The sequence below is a fragment of the Pan paniscus genome, chromosome 20, assembly GCF_029289425.2.
Source record: "Pan paniscus chromosome 20, NHGRI_mPanPan1-v2.0_pri, whole genome shotgun sequence".
Classification (NCBI taxonomy): domain Eukaryota; kingdom Metazoa; phylum Chordata; class Mammalia; order Primates; family Hominidae; genus Pan; species Pan paniscus.
The window spans coordinates 52939916-52965691 of NC_073269.2; the positions used below are offsets into that span (position 1 = coordinate 52939916).

The 25776-nt window shown below is 48.8% G+C and overlaps 1 pseudogene; it reads left to right on the forward strand.

The window, feature by feature from the left end:
* Window positions 1-15657: 15657 nt before the first annotated feature.
* Window positions 15658-17955, forward strand: LOC112437874 (heterogeneous nuclear ribonucleoprotein M-like; annotated as a pseudogene).
* The last annotated feature ends 7821 nt before the right edge of the window (window positions 17956-25776 follow it).

Consider the following 25776-nt stretch of genomic DNA (forward strand, 5'->3'; position numbering starts at 1 on the left):
AAGTGACATCTGCACTGAGATCTGAAAGATAAGAAGGAGCCCATGGCATAATGTGGAAACATTCAAAGGACGCGTGTGAAGCCCTGAGGCAACAGAGAGGTTTCCATCTCTATTAGCAGTGCTCACAGACATGGTTTTATCCCCACTAATCCAGGAGACCAGCTCACACTCCCATTTTCCTGATTTGGAAGCAGATAAGGGTAATGAGGCTTGCTGTGGCCCAAACCCCAGGCGTAAGCAAGAAATCTGAACTCAGATGTTTCTGATCCTGGTCTGCATCTCCTATCAGACACCCTGGCTACCCCTGCACTCGGCTGTCTCCAACTAGACATTTCCTTCAAGGGACAGTCATTTATTCTGAGCCCAGTGTTGGGCCCTGCGATGGGTGATACCAGGGACCCAGCGGCAAACAAGACAGTTCTGGCCCCATTCTGCTGGGACTCAAAGTTCAGGGGGGGAGACAGATAGTGATGATACAGAGTGGGCAGGGCTGGGATGGGGGAGCCCAGAAGGGATGCTTGACCAGGCTTGGGGGTCAGGGAGAGCTTCCTGGAGGAGGAGGCATCGGAGCTGGGATATGAAGGAGTTGGACCAATCCCAGGGAAAGAATATTCCAGACAAAGAGAATAGCACATGCAAAATCCCAGACTTCTGGCCAGGCATGGTGGCTCACGCCTGTAATCCCAGCACTTTGGGAGACTAATGCGGGTAGATTGCTGGAGACCAGGAATTCCAGACCAGCCTGGCCAACATGGCAAAACCCTGTCTCTTCTGAAAATAAAAAGTAAAAAAAATAGCCAGGACTAATGGCACACGCCTGTAATCCCAGCTATTCTGGAGGCTGAGGCAGGAGAATCACTTGAACCCAGAAGGCGGAGGTTACGGTGAGCCAAGATTGCACCACTGCACTCCAGCCTGGGCAACAAAGCAAGACTCTGTCCAAAAAAAAAAAAAAATCCCAGACTTCAGAAGAGTCTGGAATATTTCAAAGCACAGATCTAACTGGGCCACCCCTACTCTCTGAACAGCCCCAGTGGCCTCCCTCAGGATGAAAACCACTCTTCAGCTAGGCATCTGTCCACTTGGTGATTCATTTATTCATTCATTCAACAAACCACATCCACAGAATAGAAGACTGAGAGACATCAAATAGAAGGAGACGGATGCCCATGAGCTGACATGGGATCGTTGTGATGACTCATCTGGCCAATATTTATCAAACACTGAGAAAAACAGATGAGCTGGGTGCAGTGGCTCACTCCTGGAATCCCAGCACTTTGGAAGGTTGAGGTGGGTGGATCTCTCAAGGCCAGGAATTCAAAACCAGCCTGGCCAACATGGTGAAACCTCATCTCAACTAAAAATACAAAAATTAGCGGGGCGTGGTGCTACCTACCCGTAATCCCAGCTACTCGAGTGGCTGAGACAGGAGAATCACTTGAACCTAAGAGGCAGAGGTTGCAATGAACCAAGATTGCACCACTGCACTCCAGCCTGGGCGACAAAGCATGAAAAGAAAAAAAGGCAAAGAAAAACAGATGAGAAAAACACGAGCAAAACAGATGAAAATCCCTTCTCTGCTAGCACTGATATTCTAGCAGCAAGACACAGTCAATAAATACTAAACATAATATGCAAGTAGGCTAAGTGGGTTATCTGGCTTGTAACTTATTGTCACAAAGCAGAAAGTGCTGTGGAGGGAAATATATATGTATGTATGCATGCATTAGGAAAAGTGAGGAATTAGATGAATGAAGGGTAAATTGCAATAATAAATCAGGCTGGGCTCACAACTATAATTCGAACACTTTTGGAGGCCAAGGCAGGAGGATCACTTGAGCTCTGGAGTTCAAGGTTATAGTGAGCTGTGATCGTGCCACTGCTGCACTCCAGCCTAGGGAACACAGTGAGACCTTGTCTCTAAAAAAATAAAAATTAGGTGGTCACAAAAGTATAGAGGGAGGCCAGGCACAGTGGCGCACACACTTGTAATCCCAGCAACCTGGGAAGCTGAGGCAGGAGGATCGCTTAAGCTCAAGAGTTCGAGGCGAGGCACAGTGGCTCATGCCTGTAATACCAGCACTTTGGGAGGCCGAGGTGGGTGGATCATTTGAGGTCAGGAGTTCAAGACCAGCCTGGCCAACATGGTGAAACCCCACTTCCACTAAAAACACAAAAATTAGCTGGGCATGGTGGTGGGTACCTCTAATCCCAGCTACTCAGGAGGCTGAGGCAGGAGAATCACTTGAACCCAGAGGATGGTATTGCACCACTGCACTCCAGCCTAGACGACAGAGTGAGGCTCCATCTCAAAAAAAAAAATAAAATAAGAGTTTGAGACCAGCCTGGGCAACATTTCGAAAGCTCATCTCTATGAAAGAATACAAAAATTAACCAGGCGTGGTGATGCACGTCTGTGGTCCCAGCTACTCAGGAGGATGAGGTGGGAGGATCACTTGAGACTGGGAGGTTGAGGCTGCAGTGAGCAGAGGTTGCACCACTGCACTCCAGCCTGGGTGACAGAGGGACACCCTGTCTCAAAAAAAAAAAAAAATAGAAAGGGGAAAAGCAAGGTGCAAGAAAGTGTGTATAGAATGGGGAAAAGCAAATGAACACAGCATCTGTTTTATTTTTTAATTTTTTAAATTTTTTATTTTTATTTTATTTTATTTATTTATTTATTTATTTTTGAGACGGAGTCTCGCCCTGTCACCCAGGCTGGAGTGCAATGGCGTGATCTCAGCTCACTGCAACCTCTGTCTCCCAGGTTCAAGCGATTCTCCTGCCTCAGCCTCCCAAGTAGCTGGGACTACAGGCGTGTGCTACCACATCCGGCTAATTTTTGTATTTTTAGTAGAGACGGGGTTTCACCGTGTTGGCCAGGATGGTCTCGATCTCCTGACCTTGTGATCTGCCCACCTCAGCCTCCCAAAGTGCTGGGATTACAGGCGTGAGCCACTGCACCCAGCAAATTTTTTATTTCTATTTATTTATTTTTTTGAGACAGAGTCTCACTCTGTCACCCAGGCTGGAGTGCAATGGCACAATCTCACCTCACTGCAACCTCCACCTCCTGGGTTCAAGTGATTTTCCTGCCCCAGCCTCAAGAGTAGCTGGGATTACAGGCAACCGCCACCAGGCCCAGCTAATTTTTTTTGTATTTCTAGTAGAGATGGGGTTTCACCATGTTGGTCAGGCTGGTCAGAAACTCCTGACCTCAGGTGATGCACCCACCTCAGCCTCCCAAAGTGCTGGGATTACAGGTGTGAGCCACCGCGCCCAGCCAACAGCATCTCTTTTAAATGCATTGACTATTCAAGAATGTGCAGAAACTGCTAAAAGGATTTGCTTTCAGAAAGGAAAGCTGTGGCTTTACAGTTCGGTGCCGGGACCCTGAAATCTGTCATCTTGACCTTGGATCTCACTTAGCAGCTGAAAGATCTTGGGCAAATCATTCAACTCTCCTGTCTCAGTTTGCCGGGCTGTGCAATGGGGATCACTGTAGCTTCTGCCTTGGAGATCACGGAGGGGTGAGCAGAGTTCATGTGTATGGAGTGCTTTGGTTGGTGCCCGGCAAATCACAACCCCATGGTATTTTAAGTTATGACGACCTTTTGCAGATAAATATTATAAAGAAAGGAAAAGAAAGAAAGATTTCTTCTAGGCTGAGTGCAGTAGCTCACACCTGTAATCCCACCACGTTGGGAGGTCAAGACAGGTGGATAGTTCAAGTCCAGGAGTTCGAGACCAGCCTGGGCAACATGACAAAACCCCGTCTCTACCCCCAAATATACAAAAATTAGCCGGGCATGGTGACGCAGGCCCGTAGTCCCAGCTATTCTGGAGGCTGCAGTGAGAAGATCGCCTGAGCCTAGGAGGTGGATGTTGCAGTGAGCTAAGATCGTGCCACTGCACTCCAGCATGGGAGACAGAGTGAGACCCCATCTCCGAAAAATAAAATAAAAGAGAAAAGAAAAGAGATCTCTTCCAGTGCATACCCCGGGCACAGATTCACAAGCTGGGAGCTTTTCCCCTGAGGACCCAGGGACCACTGGACAAAGGGAGGCCTGAAAGGCCCCTGAGGGACCCAGCAGCTGGTGACCGGGCTGCGGTGTGAAAGCTCTGGCAGCCCTCCAGGTAATCAGCGCCCCAGGGTTTGGACAAGTGGCCCAGGCCAGTTGGGCAACTTGAGCACAGGCCAGGCTCAGCCTAGTCACTGCCCACCCACTCTAGGGCTAGAGGTGCCAGACAGGGGGAAGTTGGAGGGAGGAGGCTCCAGGACTCAGGAGACCCCAGAATCCTAGACCCTTCAGGGAATGTGGGGTGGGTCCAAGCCAAGAGGGCATGGTTTGAGGGTTTGGATGATGTTGCCTGGAGCGCCTCACACCCTGCCCTCCCCCTTCTTAGAGAGGAAAATATACCAGCTGGTCTCAGCCGGCTTTCCTCCCCCTAAGCCAAACCTCCTACCCAGATTCTGATTTCATCATTGGAAAAAAAAAAAAAAAAAGGCCTGGGGCTCCAGGAAGGGGGTGAGAGAGACCAGGAAGAGGCTGGATCCCACAGAGCAGAGAGGCCCTTTCTGGCCTCAGTTTGTCACCTAGGAAATGGCTTTGGGTCTTGTCTTGTATTGTCTTGTCTTTTTTCTCTTTTCTTTTCTTTTCTTGAAACAGTTTTGCTCTCTTGCCCAGCCAGGAGTTCAGTGGCGCAATCATAGCTCACTGCAGCCTCAAACTCCTGGGTTCAGGCTATCCTCCTGCTTCAGCCTCCTGAGTAGCTAGGACTATAGGCACACGCAAACATGCCTGGCTAATTTCTTAAATTTTTTTGTAGGGGCCGGGCGCGGTGGCTCACGCCTGTAATCCCAGCACTTTGGGAGGCCGAGGCGGGCAGATCACGAGGCCAGGAGATAGAGACCATCCTGGCTAACACGGTGAAACCCCGTCTCTACTAAAAATACAAAAAATTAGCTGGGCATGGTGGCGGGCATCTGTAGTCCCAGCTACTCGGGAAGCTGAGGCAGGAGAATGGCGTGAACCCAGGAGGCGGAGCTTGCAGTGAGCTGAGATCGCGCCACTGCACTCCAGCCTGGGCAACAGAGCGAGACTCCGTCTCAAATAAATAAATAAATAAATAAATAAATAAATAAATAAATAAATAAAAACAGTAGGACAGAGGAAGCAATCAGATATGCATTAGTCTTATGTGAGCAGAGGGATGACTTTCTACCTGTGAAGATGAGCTATCAGTTTACATGACCAGGGTGAAATTCAACAGAACTGTTTTAGGGTGAAAATCTTGAGGCTCACAAGGAATTTCCTTGTGGGCAAATTGTGAGGGAGATATGTAGCTTTTTTTTTTTTTTTTAATCTTTGTAGCTATCTTATTTAGGGATAAAATGGGAGGCAGATTTGTCTGACATAGTTCCCAGCTTAACTTTTCCCTTGGCTTAGCGATTTTGGGGACAGACCCAAGATTTATTTTCCTTTCACATAAGAAAAAAAAGCAGGCCAGGCACAGTGCCTCATCCCTGTAATCCCAGCACTTTGGGAGGCCAAGGCAGGTGGATCACCTGAGGTCAGGAGTTCAAGACCAGCCTGGCCAATATGGTGAAACCCCATCTCTACTAAAAATACAAAAATTAGTCAGGCTGTGGTGGTGCATACCTATAATCCCAGCTATTTGGGAGACTGACGCAGGAGAATTGCTTGAACACAGGAGGCAGAGGTTGCAGTGAGTCAAGATCATGCCACTGCACTCCAGCACTCCAGCCTAAGTGACAGAGCAAGATCCTGTTAAAAAAAAAAAAAAAGATTCCTGGACTGCTAGAATCTGCATTTAGTAAATATCCCAGGAGGTTGTGGAAGGCTTAAAATTACACGGGTTTATTCTCTGAAAAGTCCAGAGATTCCAGCCTGGACAACATAGCAAAACCCTGTCTCTACAAAAATGCGAAACTTAGCCAGGCATGGTGGCTCATGCTTGTAGTCCCACCTAATTGGGAGGCTGAAGCAGGAGGATCATTTGAGCCCAGGAGGCAGAGGCTGCAGTGAGCCAAGATCACATCATGGCACTCCAGCCTGGGTGACAGAGCAATACCCTGTCTTAAAAAAAAAAAAATCCAGAGAGTGAAGTTTGAAATGGTTTCACTGGGCTGAAACCAAAGCGTTAGCAGGGCCTCGCTCTGTTAGGAGGCTCTAGGAGAGAATCTACATCCTCGCTTTCTCCAGCTTCTCGAGGTCATCTGTGTTCCTCGGCTCATGGCCTTTTCCTCCATCTTCAAAACCAGCAGCATAGAATCTTCAAATCTCTCTGCTTCCATCATCCCACTGCCTTCATTCTCTTCTATGTCAAATCTCCTTCTGCCCCTCTCTTATAAGGGCACTCGGGATTAATTTACGGCCCACCCAGTTAGGCCAGGATCATCTCTCCATCTCAAGATCTTTTATTGACTCACATCTGCCAAGTCTCTGTTGTCATTTAAAGTAATATTCACAGGTTCTAGGGACCAGGATATCTTTGAGCTTTATTAGGCAGCCAACCACAGGAGCCATGCATGGATACAGGGTATGTAAATTCATGGGACTGGTTGGAGATTCACTAGGAAGTGAGTATAGTAGGGCCAAAGAAAACAATGGGTTCAATATGAAAGGCTGAAAAGACAAGAAAACCTAGCTACTTGGGAGGCTGAGGCAGGAGGATTGCTTGAACCCAGGAGATCAAGGCTGCAATGAGCTATGATCGGGCCACTGCACTCTAGCCTGGGCAGTGTAGTGAGACCCCATGTCTACAAAAACATTAAAAAAATAGATAGGTGTGGTGGCATGCACCTATAATCCTGCCTACTCAGGAGGCAGGGGCAGGAGGATCACCTGAGCCCAGGAGATCAAGGCTGCAGTGAGGTACGATTGTGCCACTGAACTTCAGTCTTAACACACACACACACACACACACACACACACATCAGAGTGCATTGAAAAGTGATTATTATTTTGTGAAATTTTTGCTTAATTTATATACATATTTGCATACATACTGCATTCCAGGTGAAATATACATCTAGCTAGGGTGTGGTAGCTTGCACCCAAGTCCCTGCTAGTGAGAGGCTGAGGTGGGAAGACCCCTTGAGCCTAGGAGTTCAGACCAGCCTGGGCAACACAGCAAGTCCCCATCTCTAAATTAAATTCCTTGAGCTCAGAAATTGGAGGCTGCAGTGATCTCACCACTGCATTCCAGCCTGGGCAACAGAGCGAGACCCCATCTCTAAAAATAAAATAAATATGCTAGGCACGGTGGTTCACACCTGTAATCCCAGCACTTTAGGAGGCCAAAGCTGGCAGATCACTTGAGGTCAAGAGTTGGAGACCAGCCTGGCCAACATGATGAAACCCCGTTTCTACTATGAATACAAAAATTAGCCGGGTGCGGTGGCAGGCCCCTGAAATCCCAGCTACTCGGGAGGCTGAAGCAGGAGAATCACTTGAACCTGCGAGGCGGAGGTTGCAGTGAGCTGAGATCACACCACTGTACTCTAGTCTGGGCGACAGAACAAGACTCTGTCTCAAATAAATAAATAAATAAATAAATAGATAAAATAAATAATCATAAAATAAATACATGAAATGTATATATCCTGTTGTGGATCAGGTGTCTCTAGTTCAAAATTACTTGAGAAACACTGGTGTGCCAAGCCTTCTGTGGTCCATGAGTCTCACCACGTCACTCCTTTCCTCACACATTTTTTTTTTTTGAGACGGAGTCTCGCTCTGTCACTCAGGCTGGAGTACAGGGGCACGATCTCGGCTCCCTGCAAGCTCCGCCTGCCAAGTTCAAGCGATTCTCCTGCCTCAGCCTCCCGAATAGCTGGGATTACAGGCGCCCGCCATCATGCCTGGCTAATTTTATTTTTGTACTTTTAGTAGAGACGGGTTTTCACCGTGTTAGCCAGGATGGTCTTGATCTCCCAACCTCGTGATCCACCCGCCTCGGCCTCCCAAAGTGCCGGGATTACAGGCGTGAGCCACCGCGCCCGGCCTCCTCACACATTTTTCTCTTCATTTCTCCAGAATCTTCACATTTCCACTCGGGAATCTGCTGAGTCCACCAGTCTGGGTCACGTGTCTCCCCAGCCTTCCCCCAGGCCCCTGGACTCCTAATCCCAGCCCTGGCCACCCTGGGTGGTCAAAGTCTGGGGACCACAGTTTGCCACCTCCATTGGACTGAGGGTGGGGGTTGGCTGTCTCCACCTCCACTGTGTCCCAAGCAAGGCTCTGCCTGGGGCCAGGCACACAGAAGGGTCTTCAGGAATGTGGGTTGATGCTTTGCTTTCAGAAACAGGAAGGAGGACCGGGAGCACTGGCTCACCTCTGTAATCCCAGCTACTCCAGAGGCTGAGGCTGAAGGATCATTTGAACCCAGGAAGTGGGTTCAAGTGACTCCATCTCAAAAAAAAAAAAAAAAAAAGGCTGGGCTCAGTGGCTCATGCCTGTAATCCCAGCACTTTGGGAGGCGGAGGTGGGTGGATCACCTGAGGACAGGAGTTTGAGAGTAGCCTGGCCAAGACGGCGAAACCTCATCTCTACTAAAAATACAAAAAATTAGCCGGATGTGGTGGTGGGCGCCTGTAATCCCAGATACTCAGGAGGCTGAGGCAGGAGAATCACTTGAACCCGGGAGGTGGAGGATGCAGTGAGTCAAGATCACGCCATTGCACGCCAGCCTGGGTGACAAGAGCGAAATGTCGTCTCAAAAATAAATAAATAAAATTAAATTAAAATTAAAAAGTAAATTAAATTAAAAATAAAAAAGAGAAAGAAACAGGAAGGAAAGGAGGAGATGTCAGGAGCGTTGCACATTCCAGCCTGGGGAACTGGAGAACAGCCCTGCCCTTCTCTTCCTACCTCTCTGATTATTTATTTAAGAGCTGGCCTGTCTGGGCGGCTCAGCCCTGTCTCCCCCAGCTGCAGGGTGGCAGGCCCCAGTGGCTCCTGGTGCAATTGTAACTCAGGGCCGGGCACGGTGGCTCACACCTGTAATCCCAGCACTTTGGGAGGCCGAGGCGGGTGGATCACATGAGACCAGGAGTTCCAGACCAGCCTGGGCAATGTGGTGAAACCCCGTCTCTACTAAAAATACAAAAAATTAGCCGAGCGTGGTGGCGGGAGCCTGTAGTCCCAGCTACTAGGGAGGCTGAGGCAGGAGAATGGCGTGAACCTGGGAGGAGGAGCTTGCAGTGAGGCGAGATGGCTCCACTGCACTCCAGCCTGGGCGACAGAGCGAGACTCCGTCTCAAAAAAAAAAAAGGTAACTCAGGTTTCTGAGCCTTGAAGCCCAAAGCTGGTGTGGCAGGCACTGCCCTCCCCACCTCTCCCAAAATCCAGCCAAGGTGGGGACTTGTTTCCCTACCACAGCAAGGTCCCAGCCTGGGAACCTACAGGTATTTCAGGGCTCAGGTGACCTGGATGGAAAGACATTCAATACTTCCTAGGAGGCAGGATAAGACAATGGTTGAGGGGGAAATGGAGGCAGAGAGATGGGCCTCCCCAGCTTCTTTTTTTTTTTTTTTTTTTGTTGAGACAGAGTCTCGCTGTGTCACCCAGGCTGGAGTACTGTGGCACAATCTCGGCTCACTGCAACCTCCACCTCCCGGGTTCAACTGATTCTCCTGCCTTAGCCTCCCGAGTAGCAGGGATTACAGGCGCACGCCAGCATGCCTGGCTAATTTTTATATTTTTAGTGGAGATGGGGTTTCACCACTTTGGTCAGACTGGTCTCAAACTCCTGACCTCAAGTGATCCTCCCACCTCGGCCTCCCAAAGTAGTGGGATTACAGGTACAGGTATAAGCCACCACGCCTGACACCCCCCTACTTCTTAGATGATCTTGGGTAACGGATTCCATCTCTGAACCTCGGGTCATCTCTGAAATAGGATAAAAGTAATACCTACCCCAGATGTGCCAGCAGCAGTAAAGAAAATCTTAGCATAGGTCTGGGCAATGCCATGAGATCAGTATATTAGGGGCTGGGGGGCCTATGACTGTGATTGTTACTTTTTGCTTTAGAGAGCCCTAGTCAGATGTGAGTCAGGCCATACAATGCAGCCTCTGAAGGGACATAGCCCTATGGGGGTGGAGGGGGAGGTTGCGAAATAGCCTTGCCCTGGGGGTCTGAGTGAACAGGGTCCTACCCTGGCGGGTCTAAGGCCTGCCCCGGGGATCTGAAGGATCAGATATCTCAAAAGGCCAATCTCAAAAGGCCAATCTACAACAGCGGTGTTATTTGCAGGAGAGTTGGGGCAGTAGCCTATCTTCTAACCTCCAGGATAATGGCTGATAATCTTTTATGTCTGCGCCTTAGCAGTACTCAGTGTCCTCTCCTCCCCGCAGCCTGATGACCTCCCATTAACTTTACAAAAGCGGTTGAGTTTTGGGCAAAGCCTATTATCATTTAAACTGTACCCTAAATGTCTTCCAAAGTTTGGCCCAGGAATAATGAAGGGAAAGGCAAGATGAAGTATGGGTTAGCTTAGCTTACTGTTATAATTTTTCTTACTGATATAATTTTTGCAAAAGTGGGCCAGGCATGGTGGCTCACACCTGCAATCCCAACACTTGGGAGGTTGAGGCAGGTGGATCGCCTGAGATCAGGAGTTCGAGACCAGCCTGGGCAACATGGTAAAACCCTGTCTGTACTAAAAATACAAAAATTAGCTGGGTGTGGTGGTGCATGCCTGTAATCCCAGCTACTCAAGAGGCTGAGGCAGGAGAATCGCTTGAACCCAGGAGGCGGAGGTTACAGTGAGCCGAGATCGTGCCACTGCACTCCAGCCTAGGCGACAAGAGTGAAACTCTGTCTCGAAAAAAAAAAAAAAAAGATTTTTGCAAAGGCAGTTTCAGGTTTGAGGGGACACAGGCCCAGCCCTTTGGGGTCTGAGGGGACATAGGCCTGCCCTTGGGGGTCTGAGGGGACATAGGCCTGCCCTTGGGGGGAAGCGCTGAGAGGACATGGCCCTATAAAGCCAATTCTAGGGCCAGGCGTGGTGGTTTATGCCTATAATCTCAGCACTTTGGGAGGCCCAGACAGGTGGATCACTTGAGGTCAGGAGTTCGAGACCAGCCTGGCCAAATGGTGAAACCCCGTCTCTACTAAAAATACAAAAATTAGCTGGGCGTGGCGGGGGGCACCTGTAATCCCGGCTACTCGGGAGGCTGAGGCAGGAGAATCTCTGGAACCCGGGAGGCAGAGGTTGCAGTGAGCCGAGATTGTGCCACTGCACTCCAGTCTGGGCAACAGAGTAAGACTCCCTCTCAAAAAAAAAAAAAAAAGCCAATTCTGAGAGTATACAATCACACAGCACATTCCTAGTGATTATGTGGGTGTCACCCCTGAGGGCAGTTGGCCTGAAGGACCAGGACATTTTGAATCTGGGAGGCACTGCTACCAGCTCAGACGCCTGGGCCTAGACATCCCTTGAGTAAACTAGCTAACGAAAGGTCCCACCTCCACTTCTCCTTTCTGAGAGAAGTGTGAGGCCTGGGGCCTGGATTTGAGAGGTGTTAGAATTTGCACTTTAGCCCAGAGTGAGGAGCAGTGTAGGTGCTGATTAACAGGAACTGGGCAAAGTCCTCCCAGAGCTGAAGAGCCCTGGCATTTTGGGGGTGGGAGGGGCAGGGCAAAGGGGCTCCAGTGAGAAGCACACCTGAGGCTCCAGTGAGGCCCATGAAACCGAGGAGGCTAATCCCATCCTGACACAGACAAGGCAACCATGTCTCAAAGTCCCACAGCCAATGAATGAAACAGCCAGGAGAGAGGCCAGGAGCTGGGAACTTTATGCTTCCAACCACCAAAGCCCCGTGGTGGGGGGCCTCATATGGCCTGAGAAAATCAGCAACACACATTCCACACAACTGCTTTCTTCCAAGGGCCAATTTATTATTATCATTATTATTATTATTATTATTATTTTGAGATGGAGTCTCACTCTGTCGCCCAGGCCGGAGTGCAGTGGCGCAATCTCGGCTCACTGCAACCTTTGCCTCGCAGGTTCAAGCAATTCTTGTGTCTTGGCCTCCCGAGTAACTGGGATTACAGGCATCCACCAACCATGCCTGGCTAATTTTGTATATATATATTTTAATATGGAATGCTTCACACCTGGGATTACAGGTGTGAGCCGCCGCCCCCGGCCCGAATGCCAATTAAAAAACAAAAAACTTTACTATTATTATTTTTATTTAAGGAACAAGGTCTCACTCTGTCACCCAGACTGGAGTGTGGTGGTGAGATCATAGCTCACTGCAGCCTCTAACTCCTGAGCTCAAGTCATCCTCCCATCTCAGCCTCCCGAGTACCTGGGACTACAGGTGTGCACCACCAATACATACATACAGATAGATAGATAGATAGATAGATAGATAGATAGATAGATAGATAGATTTGTTTGTTTGTTTGTGATGGAGTCTTGCTCTGTTGCCCAGGCTGGAGTGCAGTGGTGCCATCTTGGCTCACTGCAACCTCTACCTCCCAAGTTCAAGCGATTCTCCTGCCTCAGACTCTCGAGTAGCTGGGACTACGGGCACATGCCACCACACCCGGCTAATTTTTGTATTTTTAGTAGAGACAGGGTTTCACCAGAAAAAAAAAAAACTTATTTGCTTTATCTTTTCGCTTTCCCCTGGTCCTGCCAGCCTGATTCCTTTTCCCGAATTAGGACTCCACAACTAATGTTTATCGAACATTTACTATAGCCCAGAGGTACAGCTTCTCAGCAAACCAATGGGTCCTATTAATATCCTCATTTTATAGCTGAGTAAACAGAGGTACAGACAGGTGGTGTGACTTGGCCAAGGTCTCACAGCTTAATTGATAGAGTCACATTTTTTTCTTTCTCTTTTTTATGATTATTTTAAAATTTTTAATTTTTTTTTAGAGACAAGATCTCGTTCTGTCACCCAGGCTGGGATGCAGTGGCATGATCATGGCTCACTGCAACCTTGAACTCCTGGGCTCAAGCAATTCTTCCACCTCGGCCCCCTGAGTAGCTGTAATCTCAGCACTTTGGGAGGCTATGGAGGGTGGATTGCTTGAGCCCAGGAGTTTGAGAACAGCCTGGGCAACATGACGAAACCCCATCTCTACAAAAAATATAGTAGCTGTATACCAGCTACTCGGGAAGCTGAGCCTGGGAAGTCAATGCTGCAGTGAGCTGTGATTGCAACACTATACTTCAGCCTAGGTGTTGGAGTGAGACCCTGTCTCAAAACACATACACACACACACACACACACACACACACACACACACAGCCTGACAGAGGCACGCACTGTTGAAGGTGATAACATGGAAGAGGACAAAAGTGACAGGCCAGGTGCTGGGCCTCATGGCAGTGTTCAAACTCCTGGAGCCAGCTATGTCTGAAGCCAGTACATCAATTCCTGATGTTGCTGAAGAGTTACAATCAGGTTTTCAGCCACTTGAAACAGAAAGAGACTAAATGTACCCAGGGAAGGGACAAGTGGATTCAGTCCACTGATACGGCAATGGGAAGTAGGGTTCATGGAAAGGGGAACGGCGGGACCATGTAAAAGTGAGTAGGAACACGACCCATTCCAGGGGAGAGACAGCAGATCATCGGGGTGGCTGCCATGCAAAATTTATAAGGGGTCATGGTGAGGTCATGGTGCCACCTTTCAGTTGCAAGAGAAAGGGAGAAGCCGTGACTATTGTGAAAGCAAAATAGACTCTCAGGACCCCGAATTCACTAGGCCAAAGGGAAAATTAAGCTGGGGAACTGAGGCACCAGTACTGTCTTCCTTTTGTTCCCAGAGTGCTGTAATTTTCCAACCCCGTATCATAGCTTAATTTACTCTTTTTTTTTTTTTTTTTTTTTCTGAGACAGCGTCTCACTCTGTTGCCCAGGCTAGAGTGCAGTGGTGAATCTTGGCTCACTACAACCTCCACCTCCCGGGTTCAAGCAATTCTCCTGCCTCAGCCTCCCGAGTAGCTGGGACTACAAGCACCCGCCACCACGCCTGGCTAATTTTTTGTATTTTTAGTAGACACAGGGTTTCACCGTGTTAGACAGGATGGTCTCGATCTCCTGACCTTGTGATCCACCCACCTCGGCCTCCCAAAGTGCTGGGATTACAGGTGTGAGCCACCACGCCTGGCCATTTTTTAAATTTTATTTTATTTATTTATTTTGAGATGGAGTCTCACTCTGTTGCCCAGGCTGGAGTATAGTGGTAAGATCTCAGCTCACTGCAGTCTCCACCTCCCGGGTTCATGCGATTCTTGAGCTCAGCCTCCTGAGTAGCTGGGATTACAGGTGCCTGCCACCACGCCTGGCTAATTTTTATATTTTTAGTAGAGACAGGGTTTCACCATTTTGGCCAGACTGGTCTTGAACTCCTGACCTCAGGTGATCCACCTGCCTCTGCCTCCCAAAGTGCTGGGATTACAGGTGTGAGCCACCGCACCCGGCCAACACCGGATCGTATCTTGAAGGGAGAAGGGCTTCATGCAGGATCAGTGGGGAACATCAAAGGGTCTAAGCAGCAGAGTGACACAATCAAGTTTGTGTTTAGAAGCTTCTGCACTCTGACACATTTGCTGGTGGGTGTGGAAGTTGGTACAGCCTCCCTGGAAAGCCATTAGGCAAAAGGCCTTAATTTTAGATCCTCCCACACCCTTTGACACAGCAGTTCTTCTCTGAGGGATTTATTCCACGGCTATTGTCTTGCATGCGAAAAATCACCACAGCCCTGCTTGCAGTAGCAAAAGACTAGAAGCAAACTAAGCACATACCAGGAAGGAACCAGCAAAATATGTTGTGGCCCATTCATGCTATGGAACACTAGGCAGCTGTAGAAAAGAATGAGCCACGTTTACAGGCATTGCACTGGCATGCTGGTAAATATTTAACCAGGCCGGGCATGGTGTACTTCCAGCATTTTGGGGGGCCTAGGTGGGAGAATGGCTTGAGCCCAGGAGTTTGAGACCAGCCTGGGCAACATAGCAAGAATCCTGTCTCTACAAAAAAATACAAAAATTTGGCTGGGCGTGGTGGCTCATGCCTGTAATCCCAACACTTTGGGAGGCCAAGGTGGGCAGATCACTTGAGGCCAGGAGTTCAAGACCAGCCTGGCCAATGTGGCAAAACGCTGTCTCTACTAAAAATACAAAACTTAGCCAGGTGTGGTGGTACGTGCCTGTATTCCAAGCTATTTGGGAGGCTGCAGCATGAAAATCACTTGAACTTAAGAGGTGAAGGTTGCAATGAGCTGAGATCACACCATTGCATCCAACCTGGGCGACAGAGCTGGACTCTGTCTCAAAGAAAATACAAAAATTAGCTGGGTGTGGTGGCACGTGCCTATAGTCCCAGCTACTCAGGAGGCTGAAGAGGGAGGATCGCTTGAGCCCAGGAGGTCAAGGCTGCAGTAAACTCTGATTGCACCACTGCACTCCAGCCTGAGTAACAGAACAAAATCATCCATATATATATATGTATGTATGTGTGTATATATATACACACACACATATGTGTGTATGTGTATGTATATACACATATGTATATATGTGTGTGTATAGATATACACATATGTGTGTGTGTATATATACACATAATTTTTTTTTTTTGAGGCAGAGTCTCGCTCTGTCGCCCAGGCTGGAGTGCAGTGGCATGATCTCAGCTCACTGCAAGCTCTGCCTCCCAGGTTCACCCCATTCTCCTGCCTCAGCCTCCCGAGTAGCTGGGCCTACAGGTGCCCGCCACCACGCCCAGCTAATTTTTTGTATTTTTAATAGAGATGGGGTTTCACCATGTTAGCCAGGATGGTCTCGATCTCCTGACCTCATGATCTGCCTGCCTCAGCCTCCCAAAGTGCTGGGATTACAGGCGTGAGCCACTGCGTCCAGCATATATATATATATATATATATATATATATATATTTTTTTTTTTTTTTTTTTTAATTTAACCACCAGCTCTCTAGGGAAGAAACAGCCCTAATTTATACCATTTGCCAATTTCTACAGTGTAAATATTCCCACTGTGGTTGATTTCTAGTTACTGACAGGATGTCATTGGATGTGGAATTCAGAAGAGACAAGCAACCACCCACTGTCACTCAGGATTTCCACCAGGCAGAGATAAGTAGCCTGGAGAGCATAGATAATAGTAAAAATGTAGCAATTAGGATGCAATGCGTTTGAACTATTTATTATATTTGTTTTTAACATAATTTATTTATCTGTAACTTTGTATCATTTAGTTGTTAATAATACCTATGTTTAACGACTGGTTTGTGAAATTCCCAAAAGTGTAGCAATCTGCTCTTGAGAACTGGCCACAGCACACATTGAGACACAAATGGATCTTCAAGAAGAGAAAGCTAAAGCCAACTTTTGGAAAATGGCCTGGAAGGTTCTACACTGCTCACTCCCTTAATTTTAATTTTTTTTATTTATTTATTTATTTTTTTTTTGAGACAGGGTCTCACTCTGTCACCCAGGCTGGAGTGCAGTGGCGCAATCGCAGCTCACTGCAGCCCCCTGGGCTCAAGCGATCCTCCCATCTCAGCCATCTGAACTACAGGCACTCACCACCGCACCCAGCTAATTTTAATTTTTTTTTTTTTTTTTTTTTTTGGAGATGGAATCTCACTATGTTGCCCAGGCTGGTCTCAAACTCCTAGGCTCAAGTGATCTTCCCACCTCGGCCTCGCAAAGTGCTGAGATTACAGATGTGAGCCACTCGCCCAGCCGTCATTGTATTTCTGTACAGCACTGTCTTTCTCCTCCACTAGAATGTCACCTCCACAAGGGTAAGAACTTGATCTATTTTGGATTGTTTTTTGTTTTTGTTTTTGTTTTTGTTTTTGCCATGTGCCCAGTGCCTAGAAAAGCACCTGGCATATAATAGGTACTTAATAAACCTGTGTTGAATAAATAAATTTACTATTTATTTATTTATTTATTTTGAGATGGAGTCTGGCTCTGTCGCCCATGCTGGAGTGCAGTGGTGCAATCTTGGGCCACTACAACCTCCGTCTTCCGGGTTCAAGTGATTCTCCTGCGTCAGCCTCCCGAGTAGCTGGAACTACAGGTGTGTGCCACCACACCTGGCTAATTTTTTGTATTTTTAGTAGAGACGAGGTTTCACCATGTTAACCAGGATGTTCTCAATCTCCTGACCTTGTGATCCACCCATCTCAGCCTCCTGAAGGGCTGGGATTACAGGCTTGAGCCACCGCGCCCGGCCAATTTACGCTTAAGGAAAAAAAAAAAGGTGCACCAGCCTGGACAATATAGTGAGATCCTGTCTGTACAAAAATTTTTAATAAATTATCCAGGTGTCATGGGCTTCAGCCTCAAGCGCATGGCTGCTCCCATTGACCATGTGGGCCAGACCATAGAGCACATGGGCTCTGGCGTGGAGCACATTGGCCCTGCCATCAAACGCGTGGGCCTGAACATGGAGCACATGGTGCTTGCAGGCATGGAGGCTGGCTTGGAGCACATGGGCCCCATGATGGATCACATGGTCACTGGCCTAGAGCACATGGGTGCCAAGAGCCTCACGTGCATGGGCCTGGCCATGTGTGGCAGTGGCGGTGCCAGCTTTGACCATGCCATCGGTATGGAGTGTGGCAACTTTGGAAGCTTTGCAGGTTCCCTTGGTGGAGCAGGAGACCATGCTCCTGGGCATGGCCAGGAAGGCATGCCAAATATTTGTAAGAAATCTCCCATTCAATTTTACATGGAAGATGCTAAAGGACAAATTCAACGAGTATGGCCACATGCTGTACACTGACATCGAAATGGAGAACGGGAAGTCCAAGGGGTGCGGTGTGGTTAAGTTTACGTCCCCAGAGGTGGCTGAGAGAGTCTGCCGGATAATGAACACCATGCAGCTGAATGGCCAAGATTGATGTTCAAATAAATAGAAATGCTTAAGCAGTTCCCTTTTTTAAACATCAATACCAGACCTCTGAATTTGTATTTTTTCTTGTTAACTTTTTTTTTTTTTTTTTTTTGAGACAGGGTTTCGCTCTTGTTCCCAGGCTGGAGTGCAATGGCGCGATCTCGGCTCACCACAACCTCTGCCTCCCGGCTTCAAGAGATACTCCTGTCTCAACCTCCTGAGTAGCTGGGATTACAGGTATGTAATACCATGCCGGCTAATTTTGTATTTTTAGTAGAGACAGGGTTTCTCCATGTTGGTCAGGCTGGTCTCGAACTCCTGACCTCAGGTGATCCGCCCACCCTTGGCCTCCCAAAATGCTGGGATTACAGGCATGAGCCACTGTGTCCGGCCCTCTTGTTAACCTTTTTATTTTTCTTTTCCTTTTTTTTTTTGAGACACAGTCTCACTCTGTCGCCCAGGCTGGAGTATAGTGGTGCAATCTCAGCTCGCCGCAACCTCTGCCTCCTGGGTTCAAGCGATTCTCGTGCCTCAGCCTCCCAAGTAGCTGGGACCACAGGCATGTGCCACCACGCCTGGCTAATTTTTGTATTTTTAGTAGAGATGGGGTTTCACCATGTTGGCCAGGCTGGTCTCGAACTCCTGATCTCAAGTGATCCACCCGCCTTGGCCTCCCAAGTGCTGGGACTACAGGCACGCGCCACCGCGCCCGGCTAATTTATTTATTTATTTTTATTTTTGTATTTTTAGTAGAGACGGGGTTTCACCATGTTAGCCAGGATGGTCTCGATCTCCTGACCTTGTGATCTGCCTGCCTCAGCCTCCCAAAGTGCCGGGATTACAGGCATGAGCCACAGCGCCTGGCAGCTTTTTTTTTTTTTTTTTTTTTTTAATTTAGCATTTTAGTTTTTTTTTTTTTTTTTTTTTGAGACAGAGTCTCGCTCTGTTGCCAGGCTGGAGTGCAGTGGTGCAATCTCGGCTCACTGCAACCTCCAACTCCCTGGTTTAAGCGATCTTCCTGCCTCAGCCTCCTGAGTAGCTGGGATTACAGACACGTGCCACCACATCCAGCTAATTTTTTTTTTTCTTTTTTTTGTATTTTTAGCGGAGACGGGGTTTCACCATGTTGGCCAGGATGGTTTCGAACTCCTGACTTCGTGATCCACCTGCCTCAGCCTCCCAAAGTGCTGGGATTACAGGTGTGAGCTACCGCGCCTGGCCAATCATTTTATTATTTATTTATTTGTTTATTTATTTACTTTTGAGAGAGTCTCGCTCCGTTGCCTACGCTGTAATGCAGTGGCACAGTCTCAACTCACTGCAAACTCTCTCTCTCAGGTTCAAGCAATTCTCCTGACTCAGCCTCCCAAATAGCTATACTACAGGCACTCACCACCACACGGGGCTAATTTTTTTTGTATTTTTAGTTTCACCATGTTGGTCAGGCTGGTCTCACCTGACCTCAGGTGATCCACGCACCTTGGCCTCTCAAAGTGCTAGGATTATAGGCATGAACCACCACGCCAGACCACTTGTTAACCATTTTAATTTGTTGGCTGGATGTATAAAGATGTTAAAAAAGCTTGAACCCAGGGAGGCAGAGGTTTCAGTGAGCCAGAGATCATGCCATTGAGCTCCAGCTGGGCGACAAGAGCGAAACTCTATCTCAAAAAGAAAAAAAAAAAAAGAAAAAGATGGTAAAAAAAAAAAAAAAAACCAGTTGCTTTTTAGGCTAATTTAATTACTTTTTTTAATGACTGGTGTTCCATTTGACTGTTTGCCTTGAGATTGCACTGTGCGCAATTTTTTTTGTAGTTATGGTGTCTTCTTGACATTGAATATGATTTTGATAATAAATACTGGTTCTTGAAAAAAAATCAGCCAGGTGTGCTGGTGCACGCCTATAGTCCTAGCTACTTAGGAGGCTGAGGTGGGAGGATGGCTTGAGCCCAGGAGTTGGAGGATGCAGGTGAGCCCTAATTGTGCCACTACACTGCAGCCTGGGTGACAGACAGAGAGACAGAGAGACCCTGTCTCAAAAATAAATAAATGAGGCCAGGCAAGGTGGCTCAGGCCTGTAATCCCAGCACTTTAGGAGGCCGAGGTGGGCAAATCACGAGATCAAGAAATCGAGACCATTCTGGCCAACATGATGAAACCCTGTCTCCATTAAAAATACAAAAATTAGCTGGATGTGGTAGTGTGCGCCTGTAGTCCCTGCTACTCGGGAGGCTGAGGCAGGAGAATTGCTTGAACCCGGGAGGCAGAGGTTGCAGTGAGCTAAGATCGCACCACTGCACTCCGGCATGGGTGACAGAGCAAGATTCAGTCTCAAACAAAAACAAAAACAGAAAACAAAAATAGCTGGGCCTGGTGGCACATGCCTGTAGTCCCAGCTACTTGGGAGGCTGAGGCAGGAGAATCGCTTGAACCTGGGAGGTGGAGGTTTCGGTGAGCTGAGATCGTGCCGTTGCACTCCAGCCTGACTGACAAGAGCAAAACTCTATCTCAAATAAATAAATAAATTAAATAAATGAAATTTGCAGACGCATGTGAATGACCTGGGCAGCATTTCTCCACCTGCGCTTGCATTTGCTAGACAGTCTGTGACTCTCTGTGGGAGAAAACACAAGAAACCGGCCCCTCTGCTGGTTCCCCACCTGGCCTGCCTCTCCTGTTCTCCACCCTGCACGCTCATGCCTCGGAACCTGCTTCTCCTCTGAGCCTCCCTCACAGTGGCCCGGCCCACGTGGCCTTTAATCTGCCCACATCAGAGCCTCCACCTCCGGCCTACAGCCCATCAGAGGCAGCTGGAGCCGGGCATCCTCCCCACGTGGGCCTTTGAGGATGGGATGAAGGAAGCTGAGCGGAGGTCGCAGTGCCTCCCAGGAGGGGCCTGGAGGGGAGGGAACAGGGGAGAGGAGAAGGTTTTTCCACTGTGTCCCCTCCTGTGACTGTAGAAATGAGCCATGTGACTTCAATTACCTATTAACATTTTCTGAAGTGTTCTATAAAAAGTGCCCGCCTCGGGCTACCGTGGGGAGCAGGGAAGGAGGAGGGTGAGTCCAGGCGTGAGGAGGCCGGGGCGGTGACCCGGGAGTGGGGACGGCCGGGGCTGACAGGCAGTCACAGCCTGTTCCAGAAGGCCCCGTGGTGGAATGCTGTGCAGAAAGTCCTTAGAAGGCTCTGGCGGGGGCGGCCTGTCCCTCAGCACCCTCCTCTCTAAGCCAACTTCAGGGTTTCCCGGAAAAGCATCTCCTCCACCACCTCTGCCCCTACCCAAAATGATCCCCAAATGTCCGGTGGATAAAAACTCTCGATCTTTCCTTCGCACTAGGTCTGTAAGGGTGGGAGCTGACTCACCTCTGGCCCTCCACCTCCACCCTTCTCCTCTCTCCTCCCCGCCTCCTCCTCTCTCACCTCTGTCCTCTCCCTTCCTCTCCCTCCTCTCCCTCTTTCCCTCCTATCCCTCCTCCTCCCTCCAACCCCTCCTCCTCCCACTGCCTCTCCCGCCCTCCCTCCTTTCAGCGAGACACAACCTCCTCCAGGGCCCCCAAAACACCAACCCTCTCTGCTCCACACCTTTGCCCCTGCTGTTCCCTGGTAGATTTCATTTGAATTTCTCTGATGATTCATGACATTGAGCATCTTTTCGTGTGCATTATGGGCCATTTGTATGTCTTCTTTGCAGAAATGTCTATTCAAGACCTTTGCTCATTTTTGAATCGGGGTGCCTGGAACTCTCTGCCCCCATCCCCCCCCCCCCGCCACCTCTTCACCAAACCCTGTTTTCTCCTGGAGATCTTGGATCCTTCCTTCATCTAACAAAAATTTGCCGGACGTCAACTCTGTGTCAGGCACCCTGCCAGGGATTGGGGAACACAGGGTTAGGAGAGGCTACATTGTAGTGGAGAAGGCAGGAAATAAAGGAGTCAACAGAGACTGCAAACAAGGGAATGTTTTCTTTTCTTTTTTTTTTTCTTTTTCTACAGCATTCATGGGCTTGATTTAAAAGCTTGCTTGCTTATTTATTTATTTATTTATTTATTCATTCATTCATTTATTTTTGAGACAGGGTCTCATTCTGTCACCCAGGCTGGAGTGCAGGGCGTGATCTCCACTCACTGCAACCTCTGCCTCCTGGGTTCAAGTGATTCTCCTGCCTCAGCCTCCTGAGTAGCTGGGATTACAGGCGCCCGCCACCACGCCTGGCTAATTTTTATATTTTTTGGTAGAGACGGGGTTTCCCTGTGTTGGCGAGGCTGGTCTCGAACTCCTGGCCTCAAGTGATCCTCCCGCCTCAGCCACCCAAAGTCTGGGATTACAGACATGAGACACAGTGCCCAGCCAAAAGCTTATCTTTCTTATTTATTTATTTATTTATTTTTGAAACAGAGTCTCACTCTGTCGCCCAAGCTAGAGTGCAGTGGCACAATCTCAGCTCACTGCAACCTCCACCTCCCAGTTTCAAGTGATTCTCCTGCCTCAGTCCCCTGAGTAGTTGGGATTGCAGGTGTGCACCACCACACCCGGCTAGTTTTTTCTGTTTTTAGTAGAGACAGGATTTCACCATGTTGGCCAGGCTGGTCTCAAACTCCTGACCTCAGGTGATCTGCCCACCTCGGCCTCCCAAAGTGCTAGGATTACAGGCTTAAGCCACCGTACCTGGCCTATTTATTTTTGGAGATGAGGTCTCGCTATTTTCCTCAGGTTGGACTCAAATTCCTGGGCTCAAGTGATCCTCCCACCTCAGCCTCCCAAAATCCTAGTGTTTACAGGTGTGAGCCCCAGCACTTGACATAAGAGAACTATTTTAAAATTTATTTTTAGAGACAGAGTCTCACCCCATCACCCAGGCTGGAGTGCAGCAGTGTGATCAGAGCTCACTGCAGCCTTGAACTCCTGGGCTCAAACAATCCTCTCAACTCAGCCTCCTGCATAGCTGGGACTACAGGCGTGCACCACCATGCCCAGCTAATTTTTTTGATTTTTTTGTAGAGATGAGGTCTCACTATGTTGCCCAGACTGGTCTTAAACTCCTGGGCTCAAGGGATCCTCCTGCTTCAGCCTCCCACAGTGCTGAGATTACAGGCATGAGCCACTGCACCTGGCCAAGACATTTTTTTGAAAGAGCTCAGTGCTGCAAGAAGAATTTGTCTGCAATCTGAGTGAGGATAAGGAACCTGCCTGGTGAGGGACCGAGAAGAGAGAAGCTGGCAAAAGAAATAGCAAGTGCAATGAACCAGACGTGAGAATGAACTTGAAGTGGTCAGGAATCAGATGGAGACCAGGGGCCATGGCTCACACCTGTAATCCCAGCACTTTGGGAGGCCAAGGCGGGTGGATCATCTGAGGTCGGGAGTTCGAGACCAGCCTGGCCAACATAGTGGAACCCCGTCTCTACTAAAAATACAAAAATTAGCTGGGCATGTTGGCGGGCGCCTGTAATCCCAACTGCTTGGGAGGCTGAGGCAAAAGAATTGCCTGAACCCAGGAGGTGGAGGTTGTAGTGAACCGAGATCACGCCACTGCACTCCAGCCTGGGCGACAGAGCAAGATTCTGTCTCAAAATAAATAAATAAACAAAAATGAAAAGAATTAGAAGGAACAGGGTGGCTGGATTCAAGGGATTGTGGGGAAGTGTCATCAGATGTGGCTGAAGAGGTAGGTTGAGATGGGCATCATAGACTCTGTGAAGAACTTAAGAACCTCCTCTTCCAGGAAGCCCTTCTTGACTGCATCAACTAGGTTTTCCCATCCCAGCCCTGTTCCCACTAGGTTGTTGCTCCTGGGGCACTGGCCTATCTGCTCCGCTGGCCTGTGAGCCCTCTGACGGCCAGGCCAGCACCACTATGTCCTCAGCATCACCTAGCACAGGCCTGAGCACACAGGAGGTGGTGGGTAAATGCCCAGGTCATTCTGGCACTGCCAGCAAGCCCCAAGAAGCATCCCTTGCTCTGCCTCCCCGCCGCCCACCTCTGTTCCTGGGCGTAGCACCAGGGATTCCTGAGTTCCCCATTTGGCCATTCACACTGGTTTCAGCCTAGCCTCTTTCATCCCATCCTCAAAGGCCCATGTGGGGAGGAGGCCCGGCTCCAGCCGCCTCTGATGGGCTGCAGGCCGGAGGTGAAAGCTCTGAAGTGGGCAGATCAAACGCCATGTGGGTTGGGCCGCTGCTGGGGAGGCTGAGAGGAGACGCAGGTTCCCAGGCATGAGTGTGCAGGGTGGAGAACAGGAGAGCCAGGCCAGATGGGGACCAGCAAACGGGCCCATATGTTCACCCATCTTTATAATTGTTGATTATAAAGCTTCCAATTGTTGATTCATTACGGCCAGGTACAGGGTTAATTTTTTTTTTTTTTTTTTTGAGACAGGGTCTCTCACTGTCACCCAGGCTGGAGTGCTATGGTGACATCATGGCTCACTACAGGCGTGTGCTACCATGCCTGGTTTATTATTTTTAAAAATGTTTTGTAGGCTGGGTATGGTGGCTCAAGCCTGTAATCCCAGCACTTTGGGACGCCGAGGCGGACGGATCACCTGAGGTCAGGAGTTCAAGACCAGCATGGCCAATATAGTGAAACTCCATCTCTACTAAAAATACAATAATTAGCCGGGTGTGATGGCAGGCGCCTGGAGTCTCAGCTACTCAGGAGGTTGAGGCAGAAGAATCGCTTTAACCCGGGAGGTGGAGGCTGCAGTAAGCCAAGATCACGCCACTGCACTCCAGCCTGGGTGACATCACGAGACTCTGTCTCAAAATAGAAAAAAATGTTTAGTAGAAACAGGATCTCACTATGTCACCCAGGCTGGAGTGGAGGCACCGTTGTAGCTCAATCCAGCCTCGAACTGCTGAGCTCAAGTGATCCTCCCACCTCAGCCTCCCAAAGTGCTGAGATTATGGGTATGAGCCACCATGCCCAGCTAAAAGTCAATTCTTTTGATAGAAAGGTCAGAAAAGCAGAGAAGATCAAACAGCTGGTTCATGTGCTGATGGGAATGATCTGGATTTCTAGATTCCAGAAGAGAAGCAAGAGAGGAAAGTGGCTGGATTGTTGTCGTTGAGTAGGCAAGAGGGGAACCATCCCTAGGCTCAAGAGAAGAGGTCTTGAGAAAGAGTATATGGCAGCCAGGCGCGGTGGCTCACACCTGTAATCCAAGTACTTTGGGAGGCCGAGGCGGGCGGATCACGAGGTCAGGAGATCGAGACCATCCTGGCTAACATGGTGAAGCCCTGTCTCTACTAAAAAAAAAATTACAAAATATTAGCCGGGTGTGGTGGCAGGCACCTGTAATCCCAGCAACTCAGGAGGCTGAGGCAGGAGAATTGCTTGAACCTGGAAGGTGGAGGTTGCAGTGAGCCGAGATCACGCCATTGCACTCCAGCCTGGGCTACAAGAGTGAGATTCCGTCTCAAAAAAAAAAAAGAAAGAAAGAAAGAAAGAAAGAGTATAAGGCACTCTGAGAGGCTGAGGCCGGCGGATCACTTGAGGCCAGGAGTTCGAGACTAGCCTGGCCATCATGGCGAAACCCCATCTGTACTAAAAATATAAAAATTAGCTGCTTGTGGTGGTGCGTGCCTATAGTCCCAGCTACTCTGAGGCACGAGAATCACTTGAACCCAGGAGACAGAGGTTGCTGTGAGTAGAGATCACATCACTCCACTCCAGCCTGGGTGACAGAAAAAAAAAAAAAAGAAAGAAAGAGTGTATAAGGCTGGACGCAGTGGCTTATGCCTCTAATCCCAGCACTTTGGGAGGCGGAGGCTTTCAAATCACTTGAGGCCAGGGGTTTGCGACCAGCCTGGCCAACATAGTGAGACCTCACGTCCACTAAAAAAAAAAAAATACAAA